This window comes from Physeter macrocephalus, chromosome 6, assembly GCF_002837175.3.
Source record: "Physeter macrocephalus isolate SW-GA chromosome 6, ASM283717v5, whole genome shotgun sequence".
Taxonomy (NCBI): Eukaryota; Metazoa; Chordata; class Mammalia; order Artiodactyla; family Physeteridae; genus Physeter; species Physeter macrocephalus.
This window is the reverse complement of record NC_041219.1, coordinates 7,237,639-7,244,955: the sequence shown is the minus strand read 5'-3', so window position 1 is coordinate 7,244,955 and position 7,317 is coordinate 7,237,639.

Here is a 7,317-nt window from a genome sequence, read left to right as displayed (position 1 = left end):
ATCATGTCACTCCTCTGCTTAACTTTCTCCCTTCCCACCCCATGGCTTTTCATTGCACCTAGAATAAAATCCAAAGTCCTTCAAGGTTCTGCAAGACCCAGCTCCTGCACTCTGTCCAACATCAGTTGTGACCTTTGATGACCATCCTCCAGCCATTCTGGACATTTTTTTCTGAATCTCCAGTGTTTAGAGTAGTCCCAGGACATAATTGGTAGTCAATACATGTTGAATAATTGAATGAATATCAGAGTAACTGTTATCAAAATCAGCTACGCATTTGAATTACCAAGAAAACCGTAAAAACTAAAGACTCTGAAACCCACCTCTAGAGTTTCTGGTTTAATTTCTGCTATGGAGTGAGACATTAGTATTTTTTAAAGAGTTTCTCGGGTGATACTAATATACAGGTAGAGACAAGAAACAGTGATCTGGAGGAAAGGATAATTGTTAGTAAATTACTAACATGACTTGTTCAGAACCTAAAACTCTTGCCACCTGTCACTGTCATATAACCCTACGTATTCTCAAAAAATAAATACTTCCCTATTTATTGTTACAAGAGTCTGCTAGATTTCAAGTTACCAGTAGACACTGGCTGTTATGATACAATAAACCTTGGTTTAATTTTGTTTGCTCTGTGCTAGAATCACTAGGTTATGTTCCCGGAAATTTCTGACATGGAAAAGGAAGGGCCATTTGAATCTGTTTCATACACTACAGCTTTGCTGATTAAAAATATCTGGGTCTCAGCCAAAGGTTCGTCATGTTGGCTACATGAATATTGCAAACAAACCCCAGCACCCAGGCAGATCTGAAGTTCAAAGCTTATTTAGACTGGGAACACTTATTAAAGAAAATGTCATTTGCATTCAGAATAATGGCTTGTAAGTCTTCCAGCATTATTTTTCACCTAATCGGATTTGTCTTCTACAGAGCAAACTCAAAGGAGGAAATCTGGAAATTTTGGCCTGATATATACACAGAGACCAGATGGCCGACAGGTACTGAGCTGGTTTTTGTAGTGGGGTACACTGAATGAAAAAGACAAGTCTCTTTAAGATGACAATAAATTTCCCAAATGGCCTGTGTGAAATCTTTAAAAGTTGAAGATAAAGGTTTTGGGTTACATTGTCCTTAATATGAAAGGGGGATAAATGGAGCCAGGTGGGCTGCTATTTCAGGCCTGAGCAGAACTGTCTTCTGAACTGTGAACATCATAAAAGAAACTGGGTGGAGTCTGGCAGCAGTAAATTACTGTAGAGTATATGTTGGAAGCACATACACATGCTATCTACTTGCAAGGATCCTTTTGAAGGTGAGATGCTGAGGTCTCAATTAGGGAGGATCAACCCTCAAAAGATTCTTTTAACTATTGCAAATGGAGAAATAGTTTCTTTTCTAGACAGGAAGACACTAAAATAATATGACTTTTTTTCCCTTGTTCCCTTCTCACACTCAAATCCTAGTTCCACTACAGGTCCACAATTCATGAGCCTCAATTTCCAAAATTTCCAAATCCAAAAAATTATTGAAAGTGAGTTTTGTTTTCATAATTCATTTGAGGACAAAACTTGTCCTGAATTGACTTGAGCCTATTAATAATCTTTACTTATTCTACTGAATGTGAATATTCATGTTTCACTGGAGTCATGATCCTATGACTGATTGGGTGTTTCCTCAGACTTCCCTGGGGATGCTGCATGGTACTTGGTATATGATCCTTATGACGTTTCCAAAATCTGAAAAATATGAATACCAAAGTATATCTGGCTTACGTCAGGAATATGCCCAAGCTTGTGAATTTACAAGAATGAAAATGCTCTCTAGGGTTGGTGGATTGGAGATGCCACACCTGGTACTTTTATTTTTCCCAGGCCAAAATGTGGCAGTAGCTATGGGTGTTTACAGGGAAACACACCTCTGAGGTAGTCTGAACAGAGTAGGAAGAGCTTTTCACATGTTAAAGGGTTCTTAATTCAGAAAATAGAAGGCAACATCTAGTAATGTATCCTGAAGGTTCTTTGTAGCACTCCGGAGCTGGTAAAAGTGGAGGCTAATATGAAGTTTTTACCGTTAAAAAAAATTATTATTCTTTTGGCAGCCTTCAAGCCAAACCCTGAGTGATGATTGTGATAAGATTTATGTAAACATCACAGAGATACAAGGATTGGTCAATTGAACTGGGATCGAGCTGGGCTTGGTAATTATTCTGGACTGATATGTAACAGATTTATTTGGACTAGACTTATAAGTTCCTTTCCTATGACGTGGTCAAAGTTGAAAAAAAAATGGGTTGATTGCTTTGATTTTGCCTATTTGGAGTCAGTTGGGCAATTTTATATGCCTGAAAACAATTAATAAGAATTTCACTTAATTCAGAGACCTTAATATGAAGAAAACACACACTCACACACACACTCAATTACATAAATGGAATTTTTGAACGTACTGAGTTCAGTTGTAACATCTGAGACAAGAACAAACACAGTGACATTTTTTACTCTGGCTCATTTGTTGGTTAGATTATTGACAGTTGGTGGTTGAACATTGTGGATGATAGATTCCCCCAAAAAAATCTAAGCATGAAACTGCAATTTATAATAAGAACATTATTGGGCTCAGGATCTCCTCAGGTTGTGTTATTGTTAAGATGTTCACCACAAAGACTGTTTCTTTTTTTTTTAATGTATTGTGTTGAAAACTACAGTGCACTTACAGAGGTTATAGATTTCTTTCCCTATGCCCCAACTGTAATCTGGCAAAGGCTTGTCTTGAATTATCTCTCCTTTGGAAGAATATAGACATCCTAAAAACTTTTGAACTGGGAAGATTTTTGGAGATCACCTACCAATCTCTACGTTTTACAGGTGAGGAAATGAAGAGTGTTTATCATTTTCCCTGTTATATACTGAGATGATGAAACCCCAGGAAATGAAGCGAATTTTATTGTAACTAAATGTTCTTCTAGTCTACTTGAAACCCAGTTTAGAAAACTCTGTTTTTGAGCATCATGAAGGAGGAAGACTTTATAGTTAACTAAATATCTTTATTACGGGAAAGTTTCCCATATCCCACAGTATGCCTAGAATCTGTTAATCATTAAAAGTACACAGTTTATAATTTCATCTTTTTAGAGAATGCAGAAGGCCCTGTAGGACTACATTTGGTGTATTTTGCCAAGTCCTCTGACTTACATAATCTCTTTTAAGTTTCCCCAAAGCTTTAGAAGTGGATAAGACAGATATTATTATTTTTATTATTATTACCTATGTTTTGCAGATGAGGAAACTGTGTTTCAGTAAAGGGATTGATTTAACTAAATAGTATGCCGAGAATTAAGATTTGAACCCAATTTTTGTATTTCTAAATCATGTGACCTTTTCACTTTAACATTCTTTCGAGTGACAAATGAGCTAGATAAGTGAACACTCTAGTTTTATCAATAGATCAATTGGATGTTGACTTCTTCTCTCAACCTTATATGCATATAATAAAGATTTAGTAGGCTTATCACCCACTCCCTAGCCTGTCCCAGCCTTTGTTCACAACGGTGATCAACTATTTGGCAACAAGAAGCCAAAAACCTGAGAATCTCTCCGAGATTTCTCAACCTCAATTTGCCAGTGTTAGAGCTGAGTCTAAATTTATTTTTTCAACATGAATGATTTTTATTTTTTATCCTGTTTCCTGGCATTTATTTTTTATTCTTTTTTTGTATTATACACACACATTTAATTTTGGAATTACATAAAAGTTGTAGACAGTAGAGAGAATTCCCCTATACCTTTGACCCAGCTTCCTCTAATGTTAACATCTTACGTAACCACGGTACATTCATCAAAACGAAAAAACTAACATTGTTATTAAACTATTAACTAAAATATAGATTTTATTCAGATTTCACTAGTTTTTCCACTAATGTCCTTTTTTCTGTTCTAGGATCCAATCCAGGATATCAAATTGCATTTACTACTCATATCTCCTTTAGTGTCTTCTAATCTGTGTCAGTTTCTCAGTCTTTCCTTGCTTTTTATGACCTTGATGCATTTAAAGAATATTCTGTAAAATGCCCCTCAATTTGGGGCTGATCGAGGTTTTCCTCATGATTAGACTGGGGTAGTGTATTTTAGGGAAGAATATCAGAGGTGAAGTACCCTTCTCACATCAAGGGGTACATGATGGCAACATGGCTTATCACTGGTGATGTTGACCTTGATCACCTTGTGAAAATGGTGTCTGCCAGGTTTCTCCACTGTGAAGTTTCTATTATTTTTTCCTTTCCATACTCTATTCTTTGAAAACAAGTCACTAAGTTCAGCCAACACTCAAGGGGAGAGAAATTAAGCTCCACATCTGGAAAGAGGAGTATCAAAGAATTTGTGGACATATGTTAAAACCACCACAGTAATTAATATATATTTTGGGGGAGTTACATTGAGGCTATTCAAACATCCTGTTTCTCCTAAAAGTTTCACCCACTAATTTTAGCATTCATCCATGGATCTTGCCTGCAGCGCAGTTATACCGTGGTGTTCTAATGTTTGGTTTCCTATTTCCCTCATTCCTTTTACATTTAGTATTTTGAATTCTTCTATAATACATATTTGTTGTCTTTTATTTATTTAATCAATCATGGTTTTTTTGTTTTTTGTTTTTTGGGTGTTTTTTGCGGCATGTGGGCCTCTCTCTGTTGTGGCCTCTCCCGTTGCCGAGCACAGGCTCCGGACGCACAGGCTCAGTGGCCATGGCTCACGGGCCCAGCTGCTCCGCAGCACGTGGGATCTTCCCCGACCGGGGCACGAACCCGTGTGTCCCCTGCATCGGCAGGCGGACTCTCAACCACTACGTCATCAGGGAAGCCCTCAATCATGTATTTGTATCAGTATGGACTTATGGATGTCTATTCTATTCTTTGGCAAGTTATCCAATCCCACCATCATTTATTTATTGCTCAAATTGTTCAAGCTTTGGCCCTTAGGAGCTACTAGAATGCAGTGTTTACAGCTCTTTTTCTCTTTACCGTTACAGTTTCCTGACAATATTTTGAAGTTGCGTTTTCTCCTTGTCTCATCCTTCCTGGGTCCACTGACTCATTCTTAAGCATGTTTCCTTTCCTGGGAATTTCGTTCTAGGTCTCTCTGGCCTGAATGTGCTTAACTGTGGTATTCACTTCCTGTGCTGATGCTTAGCTCTGGAGCCAGACCTCTGTTCATCTCAAACCAAGAGGCATCATCTCTGGTGTGACTGAGGCAGAGAACGGGTTCTGTGGTTCTGCATTGCCACTGCTCCATTGTCCGCGGTTGAGATACTTACAGAAGACAGAAGATAACAGAAACCTAGCCTCACTATCTTTACATTTTAGATACTTTTGATGAAAATAGTTCTAAAATATATCATGGATTTTCCAAAGCAAAATGAACACGATAGATCTTTTTTATATCTCACGATAGTAGCAAGGACATTTTTTTAAATTGCATTTTTAGGGAAGAAGGTCCTCAAGAACATTTGATATGCATAATACTGTTTTTACTTATAATGTGAATGTCCCCTGGATCCCACAAGGTAGTAGATCTTAAATGAGGTCATTCTAAACATTGTGTCCAAGTCCGCTGAATCAGTAGTCCCCACTTGTCAGGTGACAGGGTCTCAGCTCTTTCCCTCAAGGGAGGTTGCCTTTCATAGCATTCACACCCCTCCCAGCTTCTTCATCCTCTGCTTTAGCTGCTTTCACTTTCTCTTGTGATTATTGCTGTGGATCTACTCATTGCCTGTACTTCTTAAACAAGTCTGTTAATTGAATCATGCATCAAAATCATCATCTATTAAATCATTTATTAAACACCTACTATTCACCAGGCACTTTTCTATAGACTTGGGCTACACTAAACAAAACAGACAAAAATCCCTGCTCTCCTGGAGTACTCAAGTCAGAGGAGGCAGAAAATAGGTGATATAAATCTCCTTGGGATGCTCTCTCTGCTACTACTGCTCTAAGTACCTTGCAGGTCCATGGGCCTCTGGATCTCAGGTTCTTAACTTTCTGTCTTTGACTAGCATCCACCTTTTAGCGTTCCTAAAACAGAGTTGCTAGGACTCCTGAATTTATATTTATAACCTTTCAGGGATGGAATGAGAGGAATTAGATGCCACCCTCGTGCTCTGTCCCAGAAAATCTGCTTACTATCAACACATCATGTTCTGTTTCTAAACCTCCTTTTAAAATAATGGTGATTTTTCCACGCAAGGGCCCCATGCAACTTGAATTCTGTGACCATCTCTCTCTCATTCTGTCTCACATGGTGACATATGTCCAATCTCCAGTTATGTTATAGAGCCCTTGTTCTTCCCATGACATACTTTTGCACAATTAAAATCTTGGAAATCTGTTAGATACCAGTGATGGCATCACTTAAATTCATGCAAACCATAACTGAGCCTCAGCTTTGCCCCAGCTGTCAAAGATATGCATCAAAGAGTGAAAGTCTTCTTGAAACTATACATAGAGAATCCTAAAGATGCTACCAGAAAACTACTAGAGCTAATCAATGAATTTGGTAAAGTAGCAGGATACAAAATTAATGCACAGAAATCTCTGGCATTCCTATACACTAATGATGAAAAATCTGAGAGTGAAATTAAGAAAACACTCCCATTTACCACTGAAACAAAAAGAATAAAATATCTAGGAATAAACCTACCTAAGGAGACAAAAGACCCATATGCAGAAAATTATAAGACACTAATGAAAAAAATTAAAGATGATACAAATAGATGAAGAGATATACCATGTTCTTGGATTGCAATGCTGCAGAGGGTGTGGAGAAAAAGGAACCCTCTTGCACTGTTGGTGGGAATGTAAACTGATACAGCCACTATGGAGAACAGTATGGAGGTTCCTTAAAAAACTAAAAATAGAACTACCATATGACCAAGCAATCCCACTCCTGGGCATATACCCTGAGAAAACCATAATTCAAAAAGAGTCATGTACCACTATGTTCATTGCAGCTCTATTTACAGTAGCCAGGACATGGAATCAACCTAAATGATCATCGACAGATGAATGGATAAAGAAGATGTGGCACATATATACAATGGGATATTACTCAGCCATAAAAAGAAATGAAATTGAGTTATTTGTAGTGAGGTGGATGGACCTAGAGTCTGTCATACAGAGTGAAGTAAGTCAGAAAGAGAAAAACAAATACCATATGCTAACACATATATATGGAATCTAAAAAACACACACACACAAAAAGCAGTTCTAAATAACCTAGGGGCAGGACAGGAGTAAATATGCAGATGTAGAAAACGGAC